This window comes from Parus major, chromosome 2 (assembly GCF_001522545.3).
Source record: "Parus major isolate Abel chromosome 2, Parus_major1.1, whole genome shotgun sequence".
Lineage (NCBI taxonomy): Eukaryota > Metazoa > Chordata > Aves > Passeriformes > Paridae > Parus > Parus major.
The window spans coordinates 48,268,556-48,287,588 of NC_031769.1; the positions used below are offsets into that span (position 1 = coordinate 48,268,556).

The 19,033-nt window shown below is 38.3% G+C and overlaps 1 long non-coding RNA gene across 2 annotated transcripts; it reads right to left on the reverse strand.

Moving 5' to 3' along the window:
* Window positions 1-398: 398 nt before the first annotated feature.
* On the reverse strand, window positions 399-18,309 carry LOC117245450. Of its 2 annotated transcripts, none has more exons than XR_004500155.1 (3): window positions 18,204-18,309; window positions 17,866-17,952; window positions 399-415 (listed from the first exon to the last, which is right to left on the reverse strand). It is a non-coding gene; the product is annotated as an uncharacterized LOC117245450 (long non-coding RNA). The 2 variants fall into 2 exon arrangements; XR_004500156.1 differs by lacking the exon at window positions 399-415 and adding an exon at window positions 6,136-6,150.
* Window positions 18,310-19,033: the final 724 nt, after the last annotated feature.

Sequence of the window (19,033 nt, forward strand, 5' to 3'; positions counted from 1 at the left end):
AACACAATCTGCTACAGTGCAAAGGCACATTATAAATTTTTTTCTGAAGTTTTGAAACCCTTGAGCACATTTTTACCCAAGTGAACCAAACCATTTGCGCCCTTGAGCATGCACACAGGAAAAGGACTAACAGATGTTTTTGAATACTCCTCATCCACTTTATGACCAGGACCTAAAACCTATTATTTCTTTCACAGAAAGAGACCAAACTTCTTTTTGCTTTTATGCAAACTTTATTTTGAGGATGGAGAAGTACTTCCTCCTGGTACTTGAATATTATAGTTTAGACTTCAATTCTTTCAACAGTCTTCATTACAGTACTTTTCCTTCCATTACCCACAGGTCCACTGAGGCCATGAGTCATCTGGAATAGGAGGAAATATACTTCTCTTCCCCATCCTGCACTTCCATGGAGCTAAAAAATATACACAGCCAAAAAATACATAGCCAACAACAGCTACAGTAACAGAAATCATTTAAAATCTCATTATCAAGGTGCTGATAGGAAGAGATAGGGTGCATTTAAGGCAGGGAGATTGAAGAGAGAGGAGTCAGTACATTATCCCAGTACCTGGGAGTCCTGTTCTGCCAAGGATTTCTAAGTCAGTCTTTGGTAAACCACAGCATTTCTCCAAAACCAGGCTCCCCAAACGACCAGTTTCTCTACTATTTTTCCATTATCTTTTAGTAACAATTGATAGAACTGTTGATCTTTCCTCCACAGTTTCTGATACTACACAATATGCACTAATGAAGTTCTGTGGTCATAGGAGTTGAAATAAGTATCCTCAAATCAAAATATGGACTTGTATTTTTTCACCTGAATAACTCCAGCATGCTACAAGTACTGTAAAATCAAAACTCTTGTTCAAACTCACTGATGGAAATTGAAAAAAATGCCTAATAACCAGAGCAGTCTTCGGTAAAAATACCATATTAATGAAAATATATATGCATATCTAGATTTCTTTGAACTGCTTTGATCTGGAAAGTAGGTTGTATGGCTCTTATTGTCAAGCTTTTTAATGAGGTTTCTAATAGTTCACAAAAATAGCAGAAACTACAAATACAAAAAACACTTGTAACTCTTAGTACATTTAGTACTAATATATTCTAATTTATATAGAGGATATGTTTTTAAATACTTTAAAACAATGCAGTACTTACTAGTATGAGAACATATCCAGAAATTAGGCAGAATAAAAATAATCCAAATCATAAATAAAGTGGAGGACAGATAATCACTACAGCAATGTCCATACATGAAAAACACTGAGAAAAAATACCACATGAAGAAAATTATAGTAATATTATGCACCTGTGTCTTTATGGGTAAAGGAAACAAACAGGCTGAAACACCAATTTGATTGACAGAAAAAGAATTACAGTTTGGGAATGATCATAAAAGATACATTAGGAAACAAGGAATCATTTAGAATATCAGATTTCAGGTATTACATTGCCAAGTAGAAAGCTTATTTAGAAGCAGTAGAATAAAGGTAGTAATTAAAATAACATTTGAAAGTATATTTTCTGAACTATTTTAACAACAAGAAAATTGCATAATTTACTTGCACTGAATATTTTTTGCAATGCAGCTGCCAGATTCGTGCCACACTGAATTTATTCACTCTTTTTTTTTAAAAAAAAAAAAAATAGACTGATACATTTTCCATGAAGTTATTTAAATACCACCCCAAGATGCCAAGTTGGCTCTGTGACTGCAAAGATATATTTTTTAACGAGTGTGAAATAATTCATTAACATATTCATGAGGGAGTAAAAGAACTGCAGACTTCAGGTGAAACAGTAGCTTAAGTATCACCAGAGCTAAATTGCATCAAAAGGTGCTAAATCCTGTGTACGTGCTTGCTATAGCACCACTGAGACTTCTACCAAAACAGCCAAGTCTTCATGTAAGTCCCCAGGAGCTTTACAACAAAGAGGAGAAATTTGGTTTAAATAAGGACACTGGTACAAAGAAGCCACCATAAAAAACAAACCAAAAACTACAAACAAACAAAAAACAACAACAAAAAAACCCCACCAACCCTGAGGAAAAAATAAGAGGAAAAAAATATTATAAAAAAGCAAAATGGGCATTTCCATTCAGAAAGTAATGTTCTGGCAAACAAGAGGGAAAAGTTGGTTTAAAAACTGCATAGAAACCTCTTGATTTAATGCAGTCTTCCCTTTTAAAATAAATTATGAAATTCACACACCACAGACATGTGTGACTAAATACTGTACATGCTAGCTAGAAAAGCAGTGTTGCCTGTATAACATTTCCTGTAGTGGAGACAGGACATCCAGATTAAGAGCATGGGAAAGAACAGCAAGTCATTGTTATATTAGGACCTGTCTAATCTATTCTTATTCCTTTAACTGGGGTTTCCCACATTTAGAAAACAATCACTGGAGCTGCAATGTCCCAGTCTTGTTACAGTCTAATGTTCCATGTTGGCTTGGAGCAGAGAACAGGATTAAGTGATTATCCTCTTTTCTTTGCAAATATTGTCTCTCCTTCAATTTTGATGTCATTGTTAACATCTCTCTCTATTCATGACTATACTTGTGATTTGTCTTTGATGGACTCTTGTTGGCTTGTCTGCTTTTTCTTTATCTTCTGTTAAAAATATAGAAAAAGAAATTGGCCTATTAGCAGAAATGCAATAGTACCAATTTTGTAAACAGTAAGACAGCTCATTGCTGTAAACAGCTATACAGAACAATTAATAGAGGACAATTCCACTACAATTAAAGAAATATATTTAAAATAAACTGATTGTAGTTTTCTAGGATGCACAGATTAAGAACAGCTATTTAAGAGGAGCTTCATGATCATCCTCAGGACTGTTTTGGTTCAGAAAAACTGCATTTCCCAATTAGTTTGCTTTGGGGTTTTTTGGTTTTTTTGTTTGTTTTTTTTTTTCTTAAAGTAACTACCTCAAAACAACACATACACCCCAAATAAAACAGCAGCTCTGTACAGACCACTTGCATCCTCCCTTTCCATACACTGACTGTGCTGTACTGTCCATTTTGAGGTGGTGCAGTTGAAGACAGACGGATCTATGCAATCCTTCACAGGGGTCAGACTTGCTTTCCACTCTTCCACATGAATTCACACATCATCTGACATTTATCAGTGTTGGTTCTTGTTGGTCCTTGTCTCCCTCCAGTGGTGGGAGGATCAGACCTCCCTACACTTCAAACAAGATACATGGTGACTCTCTGATTATATTACACAGCTTAGACTTCCTGAAACTTTTTATTGCTTCACTGAATGAGGAATCCCAGAAATACTTATTTTTTCTCCAAACATGCAATTTCTTGTGATTTTAATACCAACTCCTTTCCATCTCCAATTCACCACTATTCAAGGTCAATCCTGGTCTCTTAAGTAGCTTCAACTTCAAGCCATTAGCAAATTTCATTAGCACATTCTTGTTTTCATCCTACTTTTTGGTAATTAGTGAAAATAATAAATAAGATCAATGTCAAAGCCAGTCCCTGAGGAACTCCACTAATAACCTCCCTCCAGCCTTATAGCTTCTTTCAACACAGTTTCTTGTTATCTCCTTCAGTCATTCCCTAAGCATTTGTACTAACAACCATCTCCTCCAGTTTAGATAGCATTTTCCCACACAGCACCATATGGAGTGTTCTGCTGGGGTTGGGGCAGATTCATTCTTTTCTTTGCTCTCAAGGTGAGTGACATGGCTATGAGAGAGACAGAGGGCACATCACAAGAGGTGTTGTCAGGGAGGAAATTAAAAAGCCTTCATATGTGGTCCTGATGGGACCTTATCTAGAAAATTATGCATAACTTTTCCATTTGACAATAAAAAAAAATTTAAAAAAATGAATTTAAAACAAAAAGCCTTGAAGGAGAACAATTAAAAAGTCATTTGTGGAAACCAAATAGAAGGGCCTACTTTTGTAGCTTAGCAAAAGGATTTTGTTTGTGTATCGAGGGAACTACGGGGGTGGCTTCTGTGAGAAGGCCAAGCTCTTTAGTGGTGGCAGTAGCACTACTGGGATAACACATTTAAGAAGGGGAAGAAAAACCCTGCACACATGCAGCTGAAGAGGGAAGTGAGAATGTGAGAGCAACAACTGCACAGATACCAAGGTCAGTGAAGAAGAACAAGGAGGAGGTGCTCCAGAGAGATTCTCCTGCAGCCTGTGGTGCAGACCATGGCAAAGTAGCTGTGCCCCTGCAGCCCATGAAGGTTAAAAATGGAGAAAATAGCCTCCTGAAGCCCGTGGAAGACCCCACACTGGAGCAGGTGTGATCTAGTAAGAAGCCTGTGCTATGACAGAATCCTGGCAGGATCTGTGGGTCCATTGAGAAAGGAGCCCATGCTAGAGCAGGTTTTCTGGCAGGACCTGTGCGTCCACAGGAGACCCATGCTGAGGAACTGCTCCCCATGGGAAGGACTTATATTTGAGAGGTTAATAAAAAACTTTCTGCCATTGGGGAGCAGGGGAAGAGTGCAAGGAGTCCTCTCCCTGAGGAAAAAGAAGCAGCAGGGACAACATGTGATGAATGGACCTCAATCCTCATTCCATATCCTCCTGTACCAACTGAGGGGGAGGAGTTAGATGCAATCAGGAATAAAGTTAAGCACACAAAGTTGGGTAGGATGGTACTTTAGGACTTCGTTTTCTTTCTTTGTCATTATCCTACTCTGATTTGGCTGGTAAAAAATTGAACTAATTTCCTCAGTTGAAGTCTGTTCTGTCCACAGTGGCAATCAGTGAGTGAGATTTCCCTGTCCTTAACTCAGAATCCTTTCATTATATTTTCTCTCCCTTTTCCAGTTGAGGATGGACAGCAATAGAGCAATTTTGGTGGGCAGCTGACATCCAGACATGGCCAACCCACCACATCATCTCAATAGTAAGTGCCAAAGATAGAGAGAAAAAACTGTTTAAAGGCAGTGATGATAAAAATTCCCACAGACACATTCTGTCTGGAACTCATAAAAGCTTCAGATCATGAAAGCTATAACATTTGTGATTAGACTTCTATATATAAGGAGAAAAACTAGAAACAGTTCCTTTTGAAACAGTTTCATTTATGAGATCTACAACACAGGTATTTACAATATCTGAAATTAGTAAACTTGATAACCCAGTAAGTTCCTTCTGCTAACTCCATATTTTTTTTTCCTTTCCAAAGGTCCCCAGTGTTGACTTCATTGTCTCCAGTGCCAGGCAAAAGAACAAGAGACAAATTTGCACTCAGCATTATTTCAAAACCATCTCTCAAAGTCGGGTCCTAAAGGATAATTTGCAACTAGAATTTTTATTATTATTATTATATATATATATATACACACACACACATATTTATATAAGTAATGTTATCTTTACTGGATATTTTACCTGCATAAACATTCCTAGACCATTGCTGCCTTTAGCTCTTCACTTACATCTCTGTCTGTGTAGCTTCACAGACCAGCTTAATTCCCTCCTTGTCCAACCAAGACATGCTCAGAATTTGCTTAAAACAGCCTCAACAACATACCAGATCTCAGGTTGATCATGAGCTCAAATTGATGCTGGAAGACAGAGTATCAGAGCTAGTTTATTAGTTTTCCTATCTCTGTCTGTTCACAAGTCTAAACAGAAATTTTACCCCAAAGAGAAAGGCAAGATGTAGTGGTTTGGTATTTTACTGCAGATATGACATTGAAGGAAGGGGGGGAAAGAGACAGAGGGGGCTGAAGCAGGGTAGGAAGGGATATTTTGGGATGTCAAAGTCTGTTATATTGTCAATTGCATGAACCAATATTGTATTTAAAGCTAGAAGATCTCATAACTTACTGTGAAAAGCCAGATGGTTTAAAATCAGTATTACCTCTGACATTTATGAGCACCCTTGATAGGTACAGCATTCAGTTTGTGGGGGAAAGGGGTGTTGTGGGGCTTTTTTATCATTTTAGGAAGAATTACCATTTTGGCCCTGTATGATTTACCTCTTTAATTCCCTCCCCAATAGGTTACTACATATTAAACTACAGTATCAAATCAATCACTCAAAAAATATAATTAAAAATTATTTACTTAACCCCAGTATAAATATCCTATTGCTATTGTTCTACTGACCTTTACTCTTATTTTTTTTCCCAATAATGACACCTAAAAAAAGAGAGATGACGTTTAGTCTGTGTAAGTACACCCAGCTGTGACTATCTTCCACACACCAATATCTGTATTAACACATAGGTATGGCTGTCATCAGCATAATGAATTTGCTCAGCTCTAAACTAGAGGCATGTAATGTTCCAACAACATAATTCTTACACACACTCCACAAGCCCCCTCATCTTGCCTGAAAACGAAGTAACAAAGAGAACCAGAGAACAGAAGAGGTTTCCAATCCTGCAGATTTAAAAAAATCCCACTGTTTAGGATTCATATGAAATCAAGTGTCAGAAAAACAGATTGGTGTCAGAACAATTAAATAATGAAGAGGGGAAATAAAACAAAAACCAAAACAGCCCACTCCTCCTTTCAGAAGAGAAGAGTTGGCTTGCTCATGGTTGCTGCATTTGCTCAGGATGTGAGCCAGCCATTCTGTGATCCCTGGATTACCTGATTGAGCAGAGGCTCAGTGTACAAGGAGATATCCTAACTACTAGTTAAGGGACTGATAGGAAACAGCTCTGGCAATATTTAATTCTTTACATGAAGTGTAAAGCAGACCCACAGCTGAACAGCCAAGAGCACTTGTCTCAGTTGTGAGTGATAACTGTTGCAATTGGTGCCCTATTAAGGACAGAAGAATGTGTTAAATGACTGGGTTTATTGTCTTCTCTGCCTCATCCTCATTGTCACTTGGGTTCAAAAAACCCTTACACTTCCCAGCAAGATTTTCATTAAGATACCTCTAAAGGTGTCATTTTCCAGTGGAAGTTTCCATTCACACAAGTGTTGTGGACCAAATCCATTAAATTATACCAGAAATAACAGATAAAAGTCTAAAGCAAAACAGAAATTTAAATGTTAGTTATAGACTATTGTTTTAATAGCAGTGATTGCCTAAAACCATCTAGGAGACTGCAGAAATAAGTTAGAGCACATGGACATTATTCACACCTTTTAGTCTTCATGTGACTAAAGACAAAGGACAGTTCTGCTTTAAATTGGGACTCTAGCCTTGAACTTTACAGCATTACTCTAAATATAAATTTATCACTAACAAGTGAAAGTCCATCAGTAGCTAATCCACAGACGTGAAGACTTGAAATAGCATTTGATAGGTCAGCTTTATTCAAGAAACCACTGAAGAATAACAGCACTTGTCAGAAAGTGAGAGACATGAAGAGTTCTGGAGTTATCACTCACATAATATAGGCTTTACAATATAGCCTAATTTTTCCCCAGAAAATACATATTTTTGACACAGTACCACTGAGTACTTTTCACAGGTAAACACTGGCATGTGGGCTACTGTGCAAGAGTAGCTCCCAGCCTTGAAAGGCACTGAAGCAATGTAACTCCAACAAGTCTAAGGAGAAATGACTGATCATGTGCTACTTGTTCCAAGCCAGAAAGTGTAGGTTTTTTTTATAGAATCAACAAACAATTCCTAGTAAAGAACTATTTTTGTTTGTTTTCTTCTCACAAGCAGAGAGTATCTGACAAAACTGCCACTTACTCCCTCCATTGTCAAGTCAGATTATCTAGAGAAACACAGTGAAGCAAATTTGAATACCTGTGTTTTCTTGAAATACAAAAGATTACAAGATTTGCTTCCCTACATGGGAAAAAACAAGTCAGTTTAACTACTCAATATATATTTGTATTAACACTTATAAAACTTACTTCCTCTCCTGCATCAGCAGGCTGAGTGAATCATCAAGGATCACTATATGGAGCCCTCCTAATTTTTAAATAAGGATGCTTATGAAATAATTAAGTACACAACTGCCATGTGGGAGCAAAGTAGTTCAGCTACCTTTCCCCTCGATTTATGGCCTAATTTTCCAGAAGAGTAACAGTTTACTCCTCCCATCATTCTAGCACAGTTAATCAAACTTAAAAAAAACCAAAAACTTTATAAAGTGAGTAACTATCCTGATTTTTCCTTTCTCTGTAAAAAAAAAAAAAAAAAAGATTGACTGTGAAGGGGCATACAATGGAAATGCTACCAAAATGTCTGGCTCTAATTATTTTACAAAATATCACTTAAAATGTTATTTTAGTCTATGCATTTGTCACTCACTGCAACATGTTCATGAGCAAAGCTTATACAAAACAAACCAAAAAAAAATTTATATCTTGCAACAACTTTCCAGAGAAAAGGGACAATGAAGTTAAGCCCTATTTATTTACAAGTCAAGTTTCATCAGTTTTGGTGTCATGCAATGAAAGCAAGAAAGTTCATGAATGAAAACAGCTCTCTGCTTGGGAGCAGCCTAGATGCTAAATCAGACCTTGACTCACTTCAAGGTCACTTTTCTTTCCCCTTGTACTTTCTGATGTGTTGTCACGGAAGAAATCAATTTTTTGGTACTGGGGCAGAAATGTAAAAAAGCAAAGACTTGTTTGGTCCCATGTTCCACTGTTTCATATTCCCAGAGCTTATAAAATGAGGATAATTAAATACATGAACCTCCCAAGAGTATTGTGAATAGTAATTAGACAACAAATTTAGAGCACTTTGAGAATGAGAAGTACTCTGTGTCAGTATTTACTGCTATCTTTATTCATACTGAAAAAAACCAAATTATTTTTTTTGTATTTATAAGAATAAATATATTAAGATGCTCAAATGCAAAGTAGGAACTTTTCAGAATTATTTCAAGAAATCAAAACTGTAGACTGTTCATACAATCTTTGTAGAAGATGGCAACTCTTGAGCTCAGATATTAAGCACAAGAGTTGTTAAAAATAGTGAAAGAAGCCAAACTACATTTGGAATAATAATTGGCAAACTTTTCTAGATCTATAAAGAAACCAAATTTATCAGCTTTCTATCCAGGATAGCACAAATTATTCAATAGAAATAAATTTCAGCATATTCAATTCTGAAGTGGACAAATTAAACTAAAAAAATCCTGTTCACTGACTGTGGCTGTGTGCACAAAATGCCCATGGGCATATCAGGTCCTTCAACTATTTCACTATTTAAAACACAGAATCATGAAACTATAATGGTAGGAAGGGGCCTCTGGAGATGTCCTAGTCATACCTCTCCAGCTTAGAAAGGTCAAAGACAGCAGGCTGCTCAGGTCTGTCTGGATTCTTAGCAACTCCAAGGCTAGAGATGCTACAGACTCCCTCCCTGGAGACTTCATCTAACAGTCATCCTACCCAGGCTTGTTTCTTCTCTTCTTCACTGTTTTTACAAGTGACCTCCAGGAGAATTTGCTCTCTTTCCCAGGGATCAAGGTGAAGGTGACTGGCCTGTAGTTTGCCTGATCTTCCTGCTTCTTGAAGATGGGAGCTCACAGGAACATCACCTCAAATTCCATGACCTTTCAAAGGCAAACAAATGTAGCTTCATGATACAAGCCAGCTCCCTCAGTACTCATGGGTGCATTCCCATCAGGTGCCATCTACTAATGTATATTCAGTTGAAGTGCCCCCTAACGTGAGCCTCCTCCACCAAACATAAATCTTCCTTGCTCCAGGCTTTCCCAGTATTCTCAGGGGACTAAGACTCCTGAAGGCAGATCTTCTGAGTAAAGACCAAGGCAGAAAAAGCATCAAAAACCTTGGCCTTCCCAATATTCTTTGTCATCAGGGCATCACATTCAGTACCAGACCCCCATTTTCCCTAGTTCTCTTTTTGTAGGAATCCTCCTCAGTCCCTCTCACATCATTTGCCAGATTAAACTCCATGCACACTTTGGCTCTCATAATCTCATTTCTGCATTCAGAATTATTTTTGTATTCCTCCTAGGTCAACTGACTACACATATTCTTACATTTTGTATTTGAGTTCTGTCAGGAGAATCTTGCTGATCTGTGCATACTTCTGACACCCTTGCCTGCTTCCTAAAAATCACAATGGATCATTCTTGAGATTGGAGCCAGTCATTCCTGAAAAATCATCCGGACCTTCTAGATCCCTCTTCTCTCCAGGACCATTACCCATGGTATTCTTTCAAGCAGGTTCCTAAACAGTCGGAAGTCAGCTCTCCTGAATTACAAAACTGTGATCCTATTATTTGCTTCAATCTTTCCTCTCAGGATCCTGAACTCTCCCATTTCAAGGTCACTGTCACTGGTCACTCTTCACCATTTCTTCCTTGCTTGTAAATAAGGGATCCTGGACAGTAGATTTTCAATCACCTGTATGAGGAAGCTGTCATTGCTGCACACTGGAAGAATCCTCCTGGATTGCTTGTGCCCTGCCTATCTAGCAGATTGGGGAGTTTTCAAGTCCCACAGTCTGTGAACATGAGGCTTCTCCCAGATGCCTGAAGGCCTTAACTACATTTTTTACTTGATCAAACACCCACTATATCATCCAGATTGGTCCATCTGCTAATTCTGACTACTAAGCATTCAACTGGCTCATGCATAACAAGACCACTCTGAGTGTTCCTCCTACCTTCTCACATAAAGGTCAGCTCCCCCACCTCACTGTCAAGGCTTGTTCTTCCTAAAGGTCCTGTTTCCATACACAGCAGCACATCTCCTTTTGAGTTATCCCCCCATGTCTCTAATACCCCTGAGATTGTAGTGCTACAAACACAGAACACTGTTTCCCCTGCACCAAGCATTAGTGTACAGCCACTTGAGAGAGGTGCCCACTTGTGCTGATTTGCCAGTAGATGGATGAACATTGCTTCCATCATGTTGTAATCTCACTAACCCCTTATTTGTGTGTCAACATTTGAAATGGGCCAAATTTTTCCTTGTTTGTTTTTTTTTTTGTTTTTTTTTTTGATTAGAAGGTTTCTCTTGTCCTTACTTGTACATGGCTTGACATCTCATTTATGTCATTCCTAGTTTAAAGCTCTCCTTTTACTACATCAACTATCCCATTGGCTCTTCATAGCAATCCTTGGTCTTCAGAGCATCCCATGGTTGTGGAAGTACATCATACTTAAGGCATTTCCTATGAAAAGAGTCTCTGCTTTCAGCCATTCCACAACACACACATTTCACAGGGAAATAACTATCACTTACCCCACAAAGGAAGGAAATCAATCTTGAGGAGACCCCCCCTCCCCTCTGAAAAAATAAAAAAAGAAAGTGTTTGGAGCACTGTCTTCACGTTTTGACAATAGCTGAGTTGTTATTGATTTCACTCCATTCTATCTCTACCACAACTCTGTTGTTTCCTATAACCTGACCTTTGACTTCAGAAGGTCACACAGGTCTCTTGTTTCCTAGAACTGGACCCTTGACTTCAGAAACATGAAAGTTTAATCTTAATGATGAAATGGATTCTTATACATTTACAAAAAATAAACTCAAGCTAAACAGTTACCTAAACAGCTAGAGAAAACTAATATATAAAATAAAAGAAAAAGCTACAGATTTCATTTAATGCACTTTCCTTTTGGGATACTCGTCCTTCTGCCCACAAAGTACCTCTAAATAAATATTCTGATGTAAGATTTCCAAAACCATCCCAGAGATCTATAATTGTGCTACTTATTTTCAGAGATGAGTTATGCAGCCTTGTTGATTTTCAAGAACATTTGGACTAAACTAATTTGCAAAAATGGGGCTGAGAAGCATTTGCAAGTCTCCTCTTTTAATATCAGAAGAGACCAATGATTTGAGACATTCAGCAGTTGCAACTCTAGAAACTTATTATTTAAATTACTTCACAAGAAAATTTGGATCTTGAAATGAGCAGGCTAAAGCTGGATAGTGACCAAATAACCAACCTAGGGTTGCAACTAAACAGTTTCTTATAACCTAGAAAACCCCTAATTCTTCGCTTCAGTGAATATTTGTTTGACTTCCTTGTCTTACTTCAGGACTCTCCTCATTAGACTTGTCCCTCAATGGAATTGCACCTGAACACCAAGAACCACTTTTGCAAATGCCAAGCCAATTCATTTGTTTTCCTAGGATTTCCTTTCATAAATCAGGAAACGTTGGAATTAAACACATAATAAAATGGATGGGGGGAGGGAAATCCCTGAGCAAGCAATTTGCCAGCTAAAGATTTATTACCAGTTCAGTTGAACAGTCAATTCAAATTTAAAGACAATATGCCCTTAAGATGCTCAGCCCTGAGCACAATCATATCCAGCCTGAGCCAGTTACAAACTTGCTACTACCAACTATTCCTGTACAAACAGCCAGACTGTTACATGTCTTTTCAAAGAAATCACTTGGCAAAAATTTATGATTCACAACATTTAAGGCCTTATTAAGCCCCACAAATAGTACAAGCAATTTTTAAAAATCCTTCCTCTGTTGCAGAAAGAAAAAGATGTCATTATGGACTTTAGCAATGTCAGCAACAGCATTGTGTGCTGAATAGGCCCTGATTGGAGAATGTTCTAAGAAAACCAGGTTGATTTAATCATTCCTCACCAGGTGTTGGATTTTTTCAGCACAATATACATAGCGGGTAACTGGCACAATAAAATCTCCAGTTTGTAGGAGTTCAATGCATTTCAGGTTGGTTTTGTGTCAGAGGGATACATTTATAGAAGCTGTGCTGTCAGTATAATATTCTGAGCCCACTGTAAATTTCTAGATGGATTTCTTTTTAATTGACCAACACTTCATTGCAATGGGATAGCCACAAACTTTCATTTGGTAGTACAACTTTTTTACCCTTGCATCTTCTATGCTCCTATAAACAATATTTTGACCTGTGTCTGGGTGTGTGTCTTAAGAACACTAATTGGGTAGGGCTGCTTTGCTGAAAATTGTTCAGCATAATCTGTAGCTCTCTAGCTCCTAGCAGCACCAATTTCACTGTGCCAAGCACCAGGGAAACCACTCGGTCTCCAAGCTGCACACTTCCATTTAGAGCCACCAGTAACAACCACCCATAGGAAAGAGGGAAAGGAAAGGGAAGCAAAAATATTTGGTTTTTAGATGAGCCACCAGAGTCAGAAACTAAGCCAAAACTGTACTTCATAACCAACATCTCTTCAACCAGGAGGAGTCATTTTCTAAGGACTACCACTGCCTGGATTTCTTAGTTTAAGTGATATAACAAAAAATTCCTAAGCCTGATTAATGACAGGTTTCTTCTTCCCTCCATTCCTTTCCCTCTCCTTCCTTCCCTTTCCTCCAAAAAGTACTTCACATACTGCCAGATCTATCTTGTGCAAAATTGCCACCTTAACTCTGTCAGGTCATAGAGGGGAGAAAAAAAAAATTGACAAAAAATCTTAAATAACAATTAACAATTTTATATTAAATAACAATTACTCAGACAAAGTGTTGAACTAGAATTTGAGGCTATAGATTATCAATGTTTTAAAGAGGCATATGAACCACAGCATGTACATTGAAATATCCCCCTTTTAAAGAACAAAGATTAAAAGAGCATTAAAAACCAAATCACATTTTTAGCCTGAGGAAGCAGCACTTATGCTTACACCTATCCCTACAGACACAGAAGTCACAAGCATGTGCACCTGACCACACTGAGGCACACAGCTGTGTGACAGGCACTGGGTGTCACAGTTTAACCACAGGGGGGAGGACATACCTCCACTGACCACACCTAAGATCTCCCAGTAAACCACAACGAGATTTGTCTTCTCTCCAAGACAGAGGAGCTGCAAGTCTGAGCTCAATAGAGCATAAAACTCAAACTAATAAGGACTAATAAGTTAAAATTATGTTGCTATAGACTGCTTCTAGGCAGAAACAAACTTCTAGGTCATGCCTGTCTATCCAAAGAGCAGATTGTTCCCAAGTGAGATGCAAGAAAGAAAATTTGTTATATCTAGATTTTGTTCTATCTGATCTTTATTCCCTCATAAAATTGCAATTTGTCAAATGTTAACCATTCATGAAAACACTTTCTTTTGACAGAACACAGAGACAGGCTGGAAACCTGCTGTTTTGTAGCTGTTTATTTACCTGTCTCCTCAGCAATCAGGAGCTGGATGCTAAGATTTGCAGGTTTCAGAGCCACCTGAGCTGCCACCTGCCTAACTCCAGCCTCCCTGTGACTCCCAGGACAGCCTCCAAGTCACCACGAATTCCAGGGAGCCCATGAAGCTGCTGAATAAAATTGCTACAATCCTTTTAGTTTCACTACTAAAGTCCACTGATTAGCAGCAGCAAACAGTCAAACCCTGCCAGCTTCACACAGCAGTAGGGAGGAATCCTGGGGAGCACACCAGTTTCCTAAGCAAAACATTGTGGTATTTTAATAGCATGTTCTGGAGAAGGGGGATAGCTTCTTGTCTTAGTTTAGAATTGTCACTGTTTTGGATAAAACCCGATGGATAAAAATTTGGTTTCGAACCCAGCTCTGACAGAACCAAGTGAATTGCTCCTATTTGGATATCTCATGATTTCTGGCAAACTACAGTGCTGTTCTCCTGTAGGTTACAGGTCTGAATCAAGACACGCATGCCAGCATAGGAGTACGCTATAATCCTTTCTCTGTCTTTCCAACCACAAAATAGAAACTAGCAATGAGATATCATTTATCTCCATATTCAGAAGTTTGCCAGTATAAACACTTCGACCAGAAAGGCAGCCTAAGTCAGCAAATTATCGGCTACAATCTAAAAAGCATTCACTCATCAAACAGATAATCCAGTTCCTGTGCTGGAACTTATTACAAAAATCATTTCCATACACTGCTGGAGAACACATGTGACAGAAGGACAGCAGGACATTATCTTACTGCATCTTTTCTCAACAGCTTGTTTTATGCAGCTTTGATCTTGACCAGATTTCCCAATACAGAGGAATATTACAGTTTTAAGAAAGGTCCCAAACCATAGTAATTTAGTAATCCAGACACAGGTGGGAGGAAAGTTTACACCATTTTTATAACCTTAAGCTTTTTGCAGGACAGAAAAAAGGGACAGGACACTAGGAAACAGTAAGACCTGATTTTACAATAGTTTTGTCTGCATATGAATGGCATTTTCATTCAAGAAACAGAGGTTAATTTGAGACTGCTCTGAAGCAGTGTGTTATCATTGTATGTTGGCATGTTCACTAGCTCTGTGGAAAACCGGACAAAAGAGAAAAACCTAGTCTATGGCTAAGGACTTGCTGAGATTTCACTGTTGTCCTTAAACGCCTGGAGTGCTCTTGAAATTAACCAGAGACAGCAAGGTATGTTCCCTGCAGCTGGAACAAATTACAATCTCAATTGAGTTAATCATCAATTAAAATCTACTCCATCTCACATGGTGTTTTCCCTCCTCTGCAAAAGTAATCTCAAGTCCCGGTCTCTCACTCCACCAGCTTCCTTACAAACCCTAAAGACCCACATAGATTATTATTTAGAGACCTCCAAGCTGCCCAGGATCACATCTTAAGTAAGACACTCACTTTGCCTGACTTTTCTTCCTGTGACTGTCAAGTTTCAGTTGCTGAAGATGTCAGCCTGAGACAATTAAGATCTTTGCCAATTTTCTTTAAACCAATTTATGACATTATATGCAATTTGTCCACAGAAAGGTACAATAGTTATAGACAATATGCATAAGGAGCTGCACATTTTGCTTGACAGAACTTGGAGATGATGCCAACAAGCTGCTGCTTTCAAGGATATAAGGAGCAGCTGAGCCTATTTCAGAGCACTATACCCACCATGGCTCTGCAAAGCCCAGCAGCCATTGCCAGCCCCAGCTCTGTGATTTCATTATTTCTATCCATTTTGACAACATGGAGTTTCTGCTAGCATTGTCAGTACTAAGCACAGAACAGGCAACTTGTTTTCCTAAATTAATTGCAAACAAACTTCAATCTTTTGTGACAGCTAGCCTGGGAAGCTAGCTTAGATCCTGTGAAGGTGAAGTTCTACCTTTACACCATGAAAATTTTTCTTCTGACAAAAAAAAAGAAAATCATAGTTCAGTTCAGTATCTCGCAAGACAGCAAAAGAAGCAGTTTCCAGAAATATGATTTTCTTTGTTGTTGAATGCTCTATTATAAGTGACCTACAAAGATTTTTAATACCTTCAGTCATAACCCTTATTAGTACCCTTTCTTGACTAAAAGGTGAATGAAGACCTAAAGCCAATTGTTCTCATGGTTCAGGGCTGTGAGAGTTTATTCTCCTCACTCTTCCCCTACACCTTTTTGTCTCTCACCTTGAAAAAATAAAACTAACATTAATTATATATGTTTGCTGCACTGAAAAGTCACAATTTAATTTTAAAAGTGATGTCTATCTATGGAAAATATCATCTTGTACCACCTTTCAACACTGATTTTTAGTAGAGTTTAACAAACATAAGCCAAAAGATGAAGTGGTTAAAGGGGAAATGATAAATAATTTGAAACCTCATTTCACTCTGAGCCATTTTTACCTTTTCATGTCACACATGGCACACCGATGGCTCCTTAAAAGAATAAGGGAATACTGCTACCCTTTTCCTTCAGCCTGTTGCAAGATAAACTGTTACAAACAGGTTTTATCATTGAAATTTCCAGGGGGAAAAAAAAAAAGACCAAAGCTTTTCACAAATAAAATAAGCATAACTGGAAAAAAAAAAAAACAAAACCAGCAACCATTAAACACACAAAAACAAACAAAAAAATGGAAAAATGCAAATGTTTCCAAGCTTTATCATTGGGGCTGGGGAGATGACTGAAAGGCATTTCCTTTTACAGAAAGATGTAGAGAACATGGTTTATAAACATAGGACAGTTTCATTATAGCTTTCTCTGGAACATGGCCATTATCACAGGAACATGCCCATGATATGGAACATTGTACGTTGCAACAACATATGCAAGATATACCAAATAGCTACATATAGCTAAAATATATAAACACATCATATGTTGTTAAGACTTTATATGAGTAAAGCCATAGCTTTGCTGATGTACCAGGCCACTTCAAACTTGCAGACAAGGAGAGTTTCACAGCATGCACAGTCACTGAACAGTAACAAAACTACATCTCCCAGGCCTAATTCAAAGGGAATTATGGATTGCTGCCAACCTTTACTGAAAAGGAAATATTGGGATCAGAAGCCACCAAAGCCTCCTTAGCCCAAAGGAAATAACTAGCAGACACATTCAGAGATAGATAATTCTGTCCAACACATTAGAAAATAGATGGCTACTGATAAGACTTTACATCCGTATTTAGGAACTGAATTTCTAACAGCACTGTTAGAAAAAGTAAATTCTCTGCAGTACTGTAATAAATTCTCTGTTTATCACAGTACAGCTGAAATAAGTCTTCAATGTTGTGACAACATCACCCCAAACAATTATTGAAAGGTGCAAGTCTAATTAGTGGTCTAATTTTGGACTCCCAGAATTAAGAGCCCAACAATGATAATCATTGAATGACACTGCCAGCTGAAGCTTGACTCAATCTCTAGATATTGCAGCTTTTTTCAAAGATAAAAAACTTTAAAAAAAACCCATAGACTAGCTCTGTCTCATAGATTGTAGAAGAATCAGCAGTATCCCAAATAAAATAAATGAAAAAGTTATGTTCTGAATTCCTAGCAGAAACAAGCAATCACCAAAAGGTTCAAATTTACTGTTTTCCAAATACCGTTTACTTCTGCTTGGATTGCAAAAACACTGAGAACAAACAAAACAAGATCAAAGACAGAGTCCACATTGCAGAAAATCTTGAAATAGCAGCAGAAATCTCAGAAGTAAGAAAGAGAAGCCAAACAATAGAAAGAAATAAGGATGGAACTTGGAACAAGTCTACAAATGAGGCTTTTTTGTGTATCAGCACAAATATCTTACTTGTGTTTTCCCCCCAGTAACATAATTCCAGCTCATGCTGAAACGAGCCTGGATTCAGAGCAGCTCACACCAGGTGCATCAAAACATCTATAGGAGGAGGAAAAAAGGAAAACTGTTTTGATAGCATTGTCATCAGGAGCCATATAGCTATAAGCATAGCGCTTTGTTCATTTTCATATCAGAAGTTAATTCAATTGTTACCATTCAGGAGAAAACATTGTGAAATTAACTCCCTTCCCTTCTCCCTACCCCTGTTTACTAGCTATCTCTGTGGGCCAACAGCACAAACAGATTTCTTTATAAAGTTTTGCAGAGAATTAGGAAAGCAGCTCAATTACCGTCAGCAGGCAGGTTTCCAAAAGAGAGTCGTAAACAAGACAGAGTGTTGATCTATCCCGGCTAAGAGGTATCCCACTTGTGCTGGGCAGAAAGAGTCCCTGCTCCCTCAGACCTGGCTGGCAGGTCAGGCACCTCAACACTTCCCACCTGTTTCAGGCAATGGTTTAAAGCCACCTGTTAGGATTTTAAATCAGCCCAATTAATTTTGACCTGGGGGAGGGTGCACTTGCATCAGCCACAGCCTGATCATTAGAAACAGGAACTGGTGGAGACAGGAAATAAGTTTGGGATCAATAAAATCTATCAATAGCCTTGTAAGTGTGGAGTAGATCTCTGAAAGATGGGACAAAAGTAGCTGTAAACACAGCTCAGAGAAAGGCCTTGGGCATATGTTGGTCAGTCAGTAAAATTAAGATACAGGTGACTCCAACAAAGAAACTCGGGATCTCTGATGCCCAGTGCTGGAACATGCACAATGAGCCCAACACCACTACATGAAGGATGAAAGATTTGTCTGCAGCACTTGTGAACACAAACATGCTTTGCAGTCCACTCTTCAGACCCACAGCCCAGCATGAAAGGAGCTGGGCAGAACAAAAGAAGATGGAGAACACAGGGGTTTCATTTCAACTACAAAAAAAGTAGCAATAGTGACTCAGACAAGTCCTTTTCTCTTTGAGTGAATACAGCAAAGAATTAGCAGCAGTTCAGTAGCTACAGCCATGAGTCTGCTGATTAAAGCCAGGAGTTTTTGTCAGTGCCCTGAAGCCCCATCAGCCTTTGTCTGTGCTGATCAGGATACAGAACAAGAGAGCTGAGAACCTGTACT